The sequence below is a fragment of the Lissotriton helveticus genome, chromosome 9 (genome assembly GCF_964261635.1).
Source record: "Lissotriton helveticus chromosome 9, aLisHel1.1, whole genome shotgun sequence".
Classification (NCBI taxonomy): domain Eukaryota; kingdom Metazoa; phylum Chordata; class Amphibia; order Caudata; family Salamandridae; genus Lissotriton; species Lissotriton helveticus.
The window spans coordinates 124669830-124683257 of NC_136070.1; positions in this window are offsets into that span (position 1 = coordinate 124669830).

A 13428-nucleotide genomic window follows, 5' to 3' on the forward strand; every position below is an offset into this window, starting at 1 on the left:
GAACCATCCAATCCCTCAGTCACTCCCAGGAGCACATTCAGTGGGCCATGCAGGACCTCCCAGTCCAGGAAATCAGTGAGTTATCTAACCACTAATTACCAGTAACGAGTGACTGCAGGGCCAAGCTAGACCATGTGATAAAAATCCACCGGTGAGTGACTGCAGTGGGGGCAAGATGCGTCTGACCTGAGTCCTGCGTGGTGGAGGTGCAGCGGTGTGAGATAGACAGCATGGAGGTAGTAGATTTGGACTAAGCGAATCCTTGCCGAAGCTGTGATTGTTTTAGGGGACATTAGCACATCTCTCCAATCATCGTCTTCTAAGGTCCCAAGCCATCCCTCCCAGCGGTCTCTGAGGCGGTGTCGTGTGTTGGGAGTGTGGTATGTAAGGGAGCAGTAGATGTGGGAAACCCCTCCTCTCCCCAGGTCACCGGTCATAATTTGTCCTCGGGTGGACTGTATTCAGACAGGGAGGTGCCACCTGAGATGTGGGAATGGTGGGGGTGGCGCAACTGTAAGTAGCGGAAATACTGTGAAGAGGATAGGGACCGGAGTACCGATGCTGCAGGTCTTGAAAGGGGCGCAAACTGTCCCTTCCCCAAACATCTCCCAACTGGGAGATCCCTGTGAGATCTCATGTTTTAAAACCAGAGAGACTAGCTACCCCCCTGAGCCAAGTGCCCTGCCAAAGTGGGGTGCATTGCGTCAGCGTGCCCGACCAGCAGGTGTAGCGCAAGGAGGCCCGCCACGCCAAAAGCACCCCACGTGTGACAGTGGGCAAAGTTCTAGGGATGGCGCATCCATATAACATCCCCTGGATGCTGGGTAGGCCCAGTATGTGTAACTCTAGTCTGTACGCTGGGTCAGACCAGCCCCCTTTAAACCAATCATGTATAGTGAGCAGCCGGGTCGCCAGATAGTAAAGGAACAGGTTAGTCATCCCCAGGCCGCCGTCGTAGGGCGAAATCCGGCAGTGGGTGAGAGCCAACCCGGCCCTTCGACCCCCCCAGAGGAACTTGGTAGCGAGACCGTCAATCTCCCTGAACCACACCCTTGAGAAGAGCAGGGGCACATTCTGAAGTACGTATAGGAATCTGGGCAGGATCATCATTTTAAATAAGTCTATTCTGCCCATTGGGTTCAGCAGCAGCGTCTGCCAGCGGAGGAGGTCGGCTCGGGCCTTTTTCACCAGTGGGGTAACATTGAGTGACCAGGCAAGGTCTGGGAGAAGGGCCACCCAAATCCCGAGGTACTTGAAGGACTGCCTCAGGAGGGGTATTGTAGTCTGCCAATCAAAGCATTCCCTCGAGAGTTGAAGGGGGACTTGAAGAGAGACAAAGGGCGAAGGCACCGAGGAACCGATTGCGCTGGTTCGGCCAAAAAGTGCAGCACGTCATCCGCGTACAGAGCAATTTTGTCTTCCCCCAATCCAGGCCACCTCCACCTCATGATTTGCTCATCTGACCTTATTAGGCAGGCGAAGGGCTCCATTGCCAATGCTAAAAGGAGGGGGGAGAGGGGCATCCCTGCCTGGTGCCCCTTCTAATGGGGAAGGGCTGTAACAGCGTCACATTGACCAATACCCGGGCCCGCGGCCCACTGTAAAGAGTTTTAACCAGGCTAAGGAAGTATTCTTCGAATCCCATCTCAGTCAGTACATCCTCGAGATAGCACCAGTCCACTGAATTGAAGGCTTTCTCGAAATCAACGAGAAGGAGCGACAGATACGGAGTCAATCGCTGACGGTTCTCCAGCATGACATGGAGACGTCGGAGACGTCTGGTGCCCCGAGAGGGCATGAAACCGCACTGATCGGAGTAAACCAGCGCGGTCAAAAGCCGTCGCACGAGGTTTGCCAAGATGGAGGCAAACACTTGAGTTCTGAGTTGATAAGAGAAATGGGGCGGTAATCAGAACAGTTCCTCGAGTAAGGTTGAGACTTGGGGATCACAACAATGGTGGCGATGTTGGTTTCGAAGCGAAACAAACCCTTATTTACCGCCTACATTTCTAAGAGTTAGGGCACCAGCGTATCACGATAGGCCGCGTAGAACTCATGCTGAAGTCCATCCGGCCCAGGGGTCTTACCAGAGGCCATGTGAGATATGACCTCCTTGATCTCCTCTGGAGTGATCGGGAGGTCCAATGCCTCCATCTCGGGCTCGCTGAGCCGTGGGAGAGAGATCCGTTCTCGGAGGAGCAACTCCGAGTGTGAGAGAGTGGGGGGCTGAGCGGAATACAGGGTGGCGTAGTAATCAGCAAAGCACTGGGCTACCTTCCAGGGGGTGTGTTGGGACGTGTCATCCGGGGCCATCACCTCTGGTATAATGCGGGTGGCCAAGAGGTACGTAGCCAGGTGATGGAGGAGCCTCCCGTTTTTGTCACCAAATCCATAGACTCTTGCTACTGAGGACTGCTACAACAGCTTGGCAGCTTCTAGAGAAGTCTGGCGGATCTTGTCCCTGAAAAATGCAAGTCACCTAGTTTAGCCGTCAGATCTGCTCTCAGGCGGCTCGCTCTCGATGAGGGTGGCTTGAGCCTCCAGGAGCGTAAGCCGGGCGTCTTGCGCAGTATGCTGGAGTTTGAGCTGGCCCTTGGCGAAGCCACAGATGGTGGCCTTGCCTGCTTCCCACACGGTACCGGGTGAGGAGAACGAGCCATGGTTGGTAGCGAAGTAGTGTTGGAGCTCATCACCCACGGATTTCTTAAAGTCTTTGTCCTGGAGAAACCAGGCATTTAGCCTCCAAATCGGGTGCAAGGACTGCGGGAGGCCATTGGTCTTCATCAGTAGGGGTGAGTGGTCAGAAATGCCTCTGGGGAGGATGCTGACAGCTTGAACTGCGCAACAGTCCATGGCCAGAAGGAAGAGATAGTCTAAACGTGCGTGTGTGTGGTGAGATGCCGAAGTGTGCGTGTACTGTCAGGTCATTGGATGCCAGATTCTCCAGGCGTAGCACAGCCCCGAAGTGGCTGCCTAATTCGCCAAAGCATTGGCATGAGTGATTCTAGTGGCTGAGGGGTTCCCGGTAGTGTCAATATCAGTATTCATGACTGCGTTGAAGTCCCCCCCCAACAACGGTTAGTCCCTGGGGCAAGGCTGCAACCAGGGCCGCGACACGCTGAAGGGTTGAGGTCATCAATATTGGCGGAGAGTACAGGGACAGCAAGTTCAAAATCCGTTCTCCTATAGTCCCCTCCAAGGCCACGAAGCTACCTGATGGGTCAATAGTGGACCTGCGTAACACAAATGGGAGGGTGCGGCTCACTAGGATGGCTACACCCTGTGACCCTTGGCTAAAGCCAGAATGCCAGACCTTGCCATAACCGTATCTCACCAAGAAGGGGAATCTGTTACCTGCAAGGTGTGTTTCTTGCATCATCAGTATGTCAACTGCATTGCACTGCGCGTGTTTCAGGACCGCCGTGCGCTTGACCCTATCCAGCAGTCCATTAACATTCCAGGACATTATAGGAAGCATCCCCTGTCCACTATGAGGGTTAGCCATGGGGGACGTAAAGGTGTGGTGAGACTCGCTTCCGCGCGGTAGGTGAGGGAGGAACACTGCGCCTGTGCAATACAGTGGGTGAGTCATTGTAGTGTGGGCAGTATGTGCGCTTGCTACGCTGCGGGTCATTAATGCCGGTGTGAAGAACAAACATGTCAACAAAAACTGGGAGAATGGTCCCTCTCCACATACCCTCTCCCCTCCCCCTCCCTATACTCTAGGGAACGGACGCACCTGTCGACCCGAATAAGAGAACTAGAGAAATTAACCAAACTAAAATGCTTGGGAATGGGGAATCTTGGAGAACCCCTCCTCGCATCAGGATGTACAATTACAGTGTCCATCAGGAATGAAAGCAGCAACAAGCTTGATTGTTGTTCCATGGCTGCAGGCCTGGTCCCGGCCATCAGATCATTGCAGGGTCATGGACGGGCCTTGAGGAGGACCAGACTCTGGGAGAGATCAGTGTCGTAGGTGGGGGGGAGCGAGGCAGAGTGCCTCCAGGATCGGAGAGATGTGGGATCCAATACAGCGTGCAGATGGTTGCCCACTGGGGGTTGCTCTGGGCGCAGTGCACTGACTGGGACCTGGAGGAGTATCCGACTTGGGCCCCATTTCCTGCGCAAATGACTGTGCTGAGGTTGCGGCTCAGGTAGGACGCTTCAAGTACCCTCCGTGTGGGTGTGAGAGGACCGGTCCAGGCCGCTGAGCCACAGAGGGCGCTCCTCCGTCAGCCACGTCCAGGTTTCCACGGGGGAGTCAAAGAAGAGGGTCTTGTTTTGGAATACCACACGGAGGCGGGCCGGGAAGAGAAGCCTGTATTGGATGTTCAAAGAACGGAGTATTTGCTTAACTTCTCCCAAGGACCTTCGTTGGCCCTGGACCTCCCTGGTATAGTCGGGAAAGATCATGATCGCCTCACCTTGGTACTGAAGACGTTGCTGTTTACAAGCTTCTTCCAGGATGGAGTCTCGGTCTCTCAAATTAAGATTGCGCTTGATGATGGGCCGGTGGGAGGCACCCAGCGGCAATCTGGGGGCGAGAGAGCGATGGGCCCGCTCAATCGCAAACCACTGGGAACGGAAGCCCCCGGCATCCACAAGCTCAGCCAGCGCTCTACGAAGTCAGATATGCCACCCTTTTCCGAGCCCACCGGGAACACCACCAGGCGGAGGTTGTTCCGTCTCGATCTGTTCTCGGCATCTTCAGCCCGCCGGTGTAATTCTTGGGTTTGAGTCTGAAGACGGCCAACCTGGCTTTTAAGTTGTTGTATGTTGTCCTCCACCGTGGAGATGCGAGACTCTGTTTCTTTGATGCCGGCCGTGGTGTTGCGGAGGTCTTGACGGATTAAAGTAATGTCGACCCAGACCTCTTCGATTTTGCTCTCCATCGAGGATTGGGAGGTGTGGATGGCCTGAAGAACAGTGGCGAGATCCGTGGGGGCATCTTTGTCCACGGGGCCCGCGGTTGCCCCGGTTTCGATGGTCGTGTACTGGTCCATCTTGGTCTGTGTGCCGGGGGGTCTCGGCCCCTGGTTTTTCCCCATGGCCCCAGTTAGTAGGAGGGGCCTAAGCTCCAGGCGCATCTACCAGGGCATGGCGGGGGGACAGGGAGCAAGTATGTCCGCAGCCACTACCCCCCCCAGCTGCTCCGGCAACGGGAGGGATGCAGATCCGACCGGGCTCCGGTCTGTGACGCAGGGAAGGATTCGGCAAGGCTCACCAACTCAAGCACCCCCCAGAACCGTCGGTCACAGCGGGGGCACGGATGAGGAATCAGTCCAAAGAAGAGCGAGCCATGACTCCACCAGGCCGGGGAGGCATCCAGGTAGGGACCAGAAGCTGTGTGCACTCTATGGGTGTCCACTCACAGGAGGGGAGGCCGCCCTCATTCAGGAGTCTTCCAATGTGGCCCCTGTCGGTCTCAAGCAACAGCACGCTCCTCTGGGGGGCGTGCAGCCCCTAGGAGGGCGGAGGGGGGGCCGTGATTGGGAACCCTCCAACTGCCCGAGGGATAGCCAAACAGCAGGTCCCCGCTGACCGAAACGTCAACCCATGCCGTTCTGGTACGCCTCACCAAGCAGTTTGAGGCCCGCAGCCACTGCACTGGGTGAAAATGGCGGGTGACCCTCAAGGCCCAAGGGCTCCTCCAGGGCAACAACGTGTAGAGAGTAGGGGAGGAAAGGGGGGAGAAAAGCAAGAGCAAGCCTCCTGCTGGCCAGACCGCCAGCCGACACCCCTCCGGTGCACCCCACAAAGCGGCCCGAGGCCTCAGCAAGTGAACAGGCTCACACGGGGGGGCCAGTAAGGGGAGAGCAGGACCAGGACCCAGCTCCATCCAGGCCAGAGGGTGTAGGATCAGCCGGCCAAGCTGGGCGCAGCAGTGCCAGCGTGGGTGGAGGGGGCAGGGCACAGCTCCCCTGCCGCTCACGCCAAGAGCCGGGGCACCTCCAACGCCGCGCCAGGCCACCCGCCAGGCCCAGGAAAAAGAAGGATGCAGGCCCCAGGCGGCCTTCGGGAAGGGCTCCGCTTCTCTTGCGGTTCAAGGGCGCAATCCGGTGAGCGGGGCTAAGGTTGGATGCTAGGAGGGGGGAGGGAAGGGAAGGGAGCCCCGGTCCCCCTCCCACCGCCCAATCCGATGGCCGGACACCTCCGGGGCCCACGCCCCCGCCACTCCACAACACCAGGCCGCACTGAGGGCGGCTCCCTCACCCCTCACCTCAAGGACGGTGGTCGCGGGGAAGAGAGCAATCCCTCGCGGTGCAGCTCAGCAGGTGCCGCCAGCCCTCGCCCAGCAACAGATGGGGCGGCAAGGGCTCACAATGCCACCAATCCGGGTTGCTGCGCCGGCGGGGGCTGCCCTCTTGTGCCAGGTCCGCCTGGAGAAACACAGTGTGCAGTTTGCAGGCCCCACGGAGGACGGGATCCAACCTCTGGTGCCGGTCACAGTCCAGACAGCATCAGCAGCAGGAATATGGATCGCTGACTCTCAGATGGCGACGGATTGAGGAGCGGATGACGGAGCGGTCCAGAGCACTTCTAAAGTGCGACCACCATCTTGACGCTCCCGGCCACGCCTCCTCCAGATTTTTAAAGCACAAAATTACTTTAATTTAGCTTTCCCTTGCCTGAAATTGTCCACACTTCAATACAAGACAATGGGTAGGTCTAAGAGAATTAATCTCCCATATGGCTCCTTCTTTTGAGAGAAGAGATTTAGAGGGCCCCTCGAAGGCTCAAATTAAGGATATTATTCATCAAGCAAGAGCTTTGGAGCCAGAGACACACATCAAATCCCAATCACAATAATAAAGTTGGTCAGGTTATTTGGCAGCCCTCCTTAATGACTGTTATCTGTTTAGAACAATTCCATTCTCATGGAGGGGCAGTATTTTTTTTTACCATTACATAAGAAAGGTTTAACTGGCCTCCCCAGTAATTACAGGCAAATAACCTTGCTCGATTCAATTGGGAATATTTTCATTATGATCCTTTTAGATTATCTGCAAGATTGGGCAGGCACAAATAACATTATACCTTTGGGACCTAGCTAGCTTTAAATCAAACAACTCGACCTACAATTTTGGAGGAATATGTGGTGTCATTGAATATGCCTGTCTACGTGGCATACATTGATTTCTCCATGACTTCTGACCAAGTAGATAGACCCAACCTATGACAAAAGCTCAGGAACGTAAAAATCCCAGACCATCTGCTGACTCTCATAATAGCACTTTACTCCTTCACCTGGTGCCATATACTGCTTGGGGGCGATTGCCCGTTATCGCCAACAATGTTGACGAATAATGGTCTTAAACAAGGATGTCTGTTAGCTCCTTTATTGTTTTCCCTATACATCTATGATTTACCTATGACTTTGAATGAACTGGGAGGGGACACCACCCCAAAGTTAGGCCACCTCAATATAGCCTAATTTCCTTATGCAGATGATATTGTGATTATGGCTTAACATCTAGGTGTTTACAGAAATGCTTGGTCTGTCTGCATGGGTTAGCTGACAGCCACTATTTAACGATTAACATCAATACGAGTAAAGTGGTGATTTTTAAAGCTAAGGGATGCAGGCAGCTGAGAATATTTAAATGGCCTATAGGAATAGCGGAGTTGGAATTTGTTAATACAGGTTGTTATTTGGGTAAAATATTCTTTGTCAACCTTTTTATAAAGGAACACATATTGCATCTCCCTGGTAAAGCGATGGCACATGCAAATGTACTGTTATCCCTTTATAGGGTCCTGGACTGTGCAAATATACCACCAATTTTACTCTGTGCTATTGAAGTTATTGGGAAGCATCCTTTACAATGCAACTTTTACAACGCACTACCATTACGACGCAACTATTACAACGCAAGTCATTACAATGACTTGCGCTGGAGGGCGCTCTAGGATAGGGAATAGTTTAATTACTATCCAACACCTTCCCTACTATCCACGGGGACTGGAGTTGGAATTGTGTAACGAGGCGGAACGGCGCCCGCCCCTGAAACAGGACTTTGGGACCCTCCAGGGGTTTTCACAACTCCCCCCCCTCTTCTCTGCCCTCCACAGAACGACATTCCTGAGGCTGACTACGGAGTCGGATCGCCGGACGGTGATGGACTACACTGGCCCTTTAACTCTCAGCTAAATGCAGAGTGGGCGGGCCTAACTGAGGACGCATCGACGTCAAATCGACGTCGGAGCGCCGGAGCAGGTGTGCTTGTTCACCCGGAGTGTTGGCGTGTGGAGAGAGACGGAAGCGGAGCGGAGCGACGAGAGGAGTTCGGAGGAGTCAGGAAGATGAACGGAGGAAGCTGTGACGAGAGGAGAAGCGGCGCCTGAGACGGAGTGTACGCCGGGAGGCCAATGTCCCCAAGAGCCACCCTGCCACTCACCCGGGGGAGGTGTGTGGCTAGCCCAGGTACGAAGCAAGATCAGGGGCTGGGTTAGAAGAAAGGGCGGGACTACCGCGTAATACTTGGTATTCCCTATCCCGGTATCCCTATCCTTTTTCACTGATTCCCTTCACAAGACGGACGTCCAGAGTGTGTGACACGGGTTTGCTTCCTTATAGTTCGAGCACTCCCCTGACCGTTTGTCTTGTTTGTTTACACCGAGAGGCAAGACGGAAGTCGACGGTGCTACACCCAGGAGAAGCCCCGAAGGGTATAGGAGAAGCGAGACGATCAAGCCGACACGCCGAAGGTCGGATAGAAGCCGGTCCCCTCGACGAACTGTCCCTTCCAGGAAGACTTGCCCCGATTACTTGTTTGCTTCAATAAAACCCTCTTTAACGCGAACTCGCCTCCTGCCCATTCCTCCCACACCTGTAACAAATAGTAACTTAAACTATTCACTATCCAGTGCCCCCCAACGCAAGTCGTTGTAACGACTTGCGTTGTAAAAGTTGTGTCGTAATGGCATGCGTTGTAAAAGCATGCCTTGTAATGTCATACATCCGAATTTATTGATATGAAATACTGGAATGTATTGCATGAATTGGAGGGGAAAATATTTGTGATTTAAATACTCTTACTTTGGTCCCAGCACTACTCCTTGAACTGGGTCTTCCAAGTACGTATGTTCGTTGGTTGGTTCCTGTTCTCCAATGGGTTCACAGGCTATTGCTCAGCAAGGAACATTCTTTTAGAGGCCTACTCTGTTTAAAGGCATTAGGTCAGAGCAGGAAGGTAAGCACTTAGTATAACAATTTTAATCAAGCACTTCTGCACTTTAGACTGAGTGAGGCTCAGTTAACAGCAATGTCCTGTTTGGCACTTATGAATTTTCTAAAACATAGCATTAGGACTAGTTTAGTGAAACAAGATATGATGACATGTAGGGAAACAAGCATCTACAATGCAATAGGTCTCACATTTATGGGAGTTTGAGCCTTTGACATTGACAATGCCTTTTATTTATATTTTGTTTTTTAAAACATAAAGAAAAGGCATGATCATTTACTATGCCAATAGCTTAAACTCTCGCAAATACAAAACCTATTGCATTCCAAATGGTTGTTTAAAAGTGTGGGATGGGGGGGTTGCAAACAGAAGGAACACAGATGGGGAGGGTGTAGGGAAGGAAATCTGAGGGTGCGGGTGTGGGGAAGCAAAAATGATGGCACGGTGGGTGAAGGGGCACAGAGGGCATACGGAAACAAACGATAGACAGAGCAATGTGGCGGGCAGGGGGAGAAAGCAAATGAGTGTGAGCAATGTTAAGCTGGTGGTGAAAGTAGCCCCTTTACAGGTAATCTCGTAGTTGTGGTTGCAGGAGAGTGTGTACATTTGCAGCCAAAGAGTTTATTTCTTTTTTGAATCCATTTTACAGAGGAACAAATTGAGAAAAGAGGGAAAGAGCCCTTTGTTGAACTCATGGGGGCAGATTAACTACTTCTGGCGCATCTCTGCTAATCAGCAAGGATGCGCCAGAAGAGTTGCGACGCATCTGCCCACCCATGCGCCACCACTGATGCGCCCCATTTACAATGTGGCGCACCGTGGCGCACGGATGGGCAGATGCGTGTCGCATCCCCCCTGCAGAAAGGTGGCGCATTGCTGGAGCCGTGACGCAAGCGCGACGCAGCTCCAGCAAGGCTCGGAGTGCCCTTATTCCCCACATGCTGCGTCAATCCTTTGACGCAGCATGGCCGTAAAAGTGACTTGTAGATTTCACCCAGCCACTTTTCGGAGGCGTTCCTGTGCCGGAACAGTTTATCTTGCCAGTTTAAAATGCCAGGCTGAAATACCAAATTAAATTGCTCACACAGGCTGCAATGGCAGACCTGAGACATGTTTAAATGGCTACACGGGTGGGTGGCACAGTGCTGAAGGCCCACTAGTTGCTTTTAATTTATAGGCCCTGGGTATATATTATAACACTTTACTAGGGACTTACAAGTAAATTGAATGTGCCAATTGGGTAAAAGCCAATGTTGCCATATTTAATGGAGAAAGAACATGCACTTTAGCACTGGTTAGCGGTGGTAAAGTGCACAGAGTCCTAAAGCCAACAAAAATGAAGCCAACTAGAACACCAGGCTGGAAGTCAACAAGTTGGGGGAAAACTATTCAAAGGATGTCGGGTCCAAAAGTCAATCTTTCATGTACAACACAATGCTTCGTAATCAACCTTTGTTTTCACGCTGTTAGCATAGTGAATGCTTTCCCGTGGTGTCACCTATTGGGACCACAATGTGATTATCTTAAGAACTTTACTTTGCTTTGTAGCAGTTTGATCTAACTGTTGAGGTGTCACAGGAGCACCGGGGAGGGGTATTAAATTATATGAATCTGTTGGATAGTGCTGACAAATGTGATTTAAAATTGGATCGTTCTTTCTTTAACATGATTGGGTGGGCGATCTTGACTTTTGCAAATTCACACCATGTGTATGGACCTTATTACATTTCACCCTATAAAATGAGCCTTATCCAGAGGGTGTTGGGCTTACACTTCCCTGAAATGTACCATACGACACATTAGTAGCTCTAATCTCTGATTTATGCTTTATTTACTTGAAGTGAATTATACTCTGTTCTGCTATTTCATGATATGTATCTTATTCTGAATTTAACACTTTTATACGACAAAGGATTAATTTACTGACTCTTTGCCATTTATTTGCTTTCTGTAATGCCTTTAATTTCTCATCAAATCTCAATGACTTTCCTTATAATACTTGTCAGGCTATGTTGTGAAGCCTAATATGCTTTACATTTGACTCCGAAATGCTATCTGATTTAAGTCCAATGGTGGAGCAACAACATCTTTAGGAGATTAACACTGATCCCGGTTTATCAGTAGCACTTAATTTGAAGACCAGGGAAATGTGCTATATTACAAGCTTGTGACAGTTTTCTTTGTTTTGTGCCCACATATTCAACAGAAATTAAAAGTAAAATTAAGTAAAAATGCTGCCAGGTAGTCATGGTGGGAATACGTTTGAAAATAAAAATATAAATTAACTATTGCTGCAGCAACAAACCATCTATCCACAGAATTGCACGTACTTTACACTTACTTATATTTTATTTTCATGTTAGAAGTATACGATACAGTATATCTTAGAATATCATAATGTATGGAAACCTACACCATTAGGGTGACCACCCATCTGTTATTTTCATGGAGAGTCATAATCAAAGCTTCTAATGCATTGTCTGTTATTGTTCCTTTTATGGACCCCTTAGGTCCATCAGTTCAAATTAGGCTGGCTAACAGTTCTGCATTTGTAGGTTTGTCATGCAATTGAGGCTCCAGTCCCCCTGCATGCACAGAGGCACTATGGGACGCCCATTATCCTGTATTTTAGTTTCTGCTACTTTTAACCATCTCAAAGGACAATCAACTGTCACTCTTTCCGATAGACACCGCCAGCCATGTTAGGATGGCTGTGCTCCTATGCCTTTCCACGGCGGCATTTCCGCTGTGGAAAGACATACGGTGTTTACTTTGGGGGCATGTTGCGGGCCCCCAGGGGTGAATGGGGGGTGGGGGTGCACAAGGGGGGTACCTATGGTACCCCCCTGCCTTTGTGTGCACGAAGTGGCAGGCACCACGCGGTGCCTGCAGCTTCGTGCATGCAAAGGTAAACATGCCTTTTTTAACATTGCGGCATGTGCTGCTTCAAGCAGCACCCGCCGCAATGTTAAAGATACAGGATGTGACTGCCAGGGTGGCGGTCACATCCTAATTAGCACGGAGAGACCGCCGCTGCCCCTGCGGACGGTCCCTCCTCCTCTGGGGTGGCGGACGGACGCAGGTCCGTCCGCCATCCTAATAGGCCCCTAAGTGCTGACATATTGTCAGATCAGTGGACTGAGGCACAGTAAGAGTAAGATTTGCCCAGGGTCAAACAGTTTGATAACGTACAGGATCTGAGACTGCAGAACACTGCTGCTATCTGTAAAAGCTATACATTTACCACAATATTGCATTTTGGTGAAAATAACTCGGGTCTGGGCATTTACCCATTTCTTCGGATAATAACCAGCCCATTTTTAACCACAAGCTTATTAGTGGCTTTTAAATTGATTCTAAACTCCTCCTCTTCACCAAAAAAGAAGCAGAGAAATAGGTTAAAGAGAGTAACCAAGCGAACACAATTTGGACAAATTGGAGACCACAACTGGTGGTGGCAGTGATTAAGTTACAGCTAACCAAGAGGCTGCCCATTTTGGGTAAATGTCACTATGTTGTAGGTCGTGCCCGTCTGTAGAATACAGTGTTTATTTATGGCAGATTTGGGAGAAATGGTAAATCTGAGATTAGCAGTCAGATATCATAGCTTAGGCTAAAACATACTCGCTGGACCAGAACATTTGGCATTAAGCAGTTACAGGGCACTATGCATTGTAGATACTGATATACACTGTTGGAAATGACCGTCTTTTGTGTGGTACCACTACAGAATTTTGTCTTGATTGCTTTTGTTGGCTGTAGGACTCTGTGCATGTTACCTTTGATAGCCAGTGGTAAAGTGCCTGTGCTCCCCTTTCACCATGATGCAATTGTCACATCCCTGATTGGCATATTAACTTACCTATAAGTCCTTAGTATATGATACTACAGTGTATGCAGGGCCTGTACGTTATGTCACAAATGGACTGCAACGTTCATTCTGCAATGCGCTATAGTGGCAATGTAAATATGACTGCTGCCCTGTCACCAGTAGTCTGGCTGTGCAGGGTTTAACTGTAAATTTAACCCTTTTGACATGACTTAAACTTTCCTTTTCACTATTTGTAAGTCACTCTTAAATACGCTTTATTACCCATTAAGACAGGAGGCTTTATATTTAAAAGTAGGACAAGTAAAAGTGTAATGTTAAACATCTACTTACAGTGAAAAAGCCCTAAAAGTCATTTTCACTATGGCAGGGTTAGCTGTTCCACAAGAAGGCATTTGGATACAATAT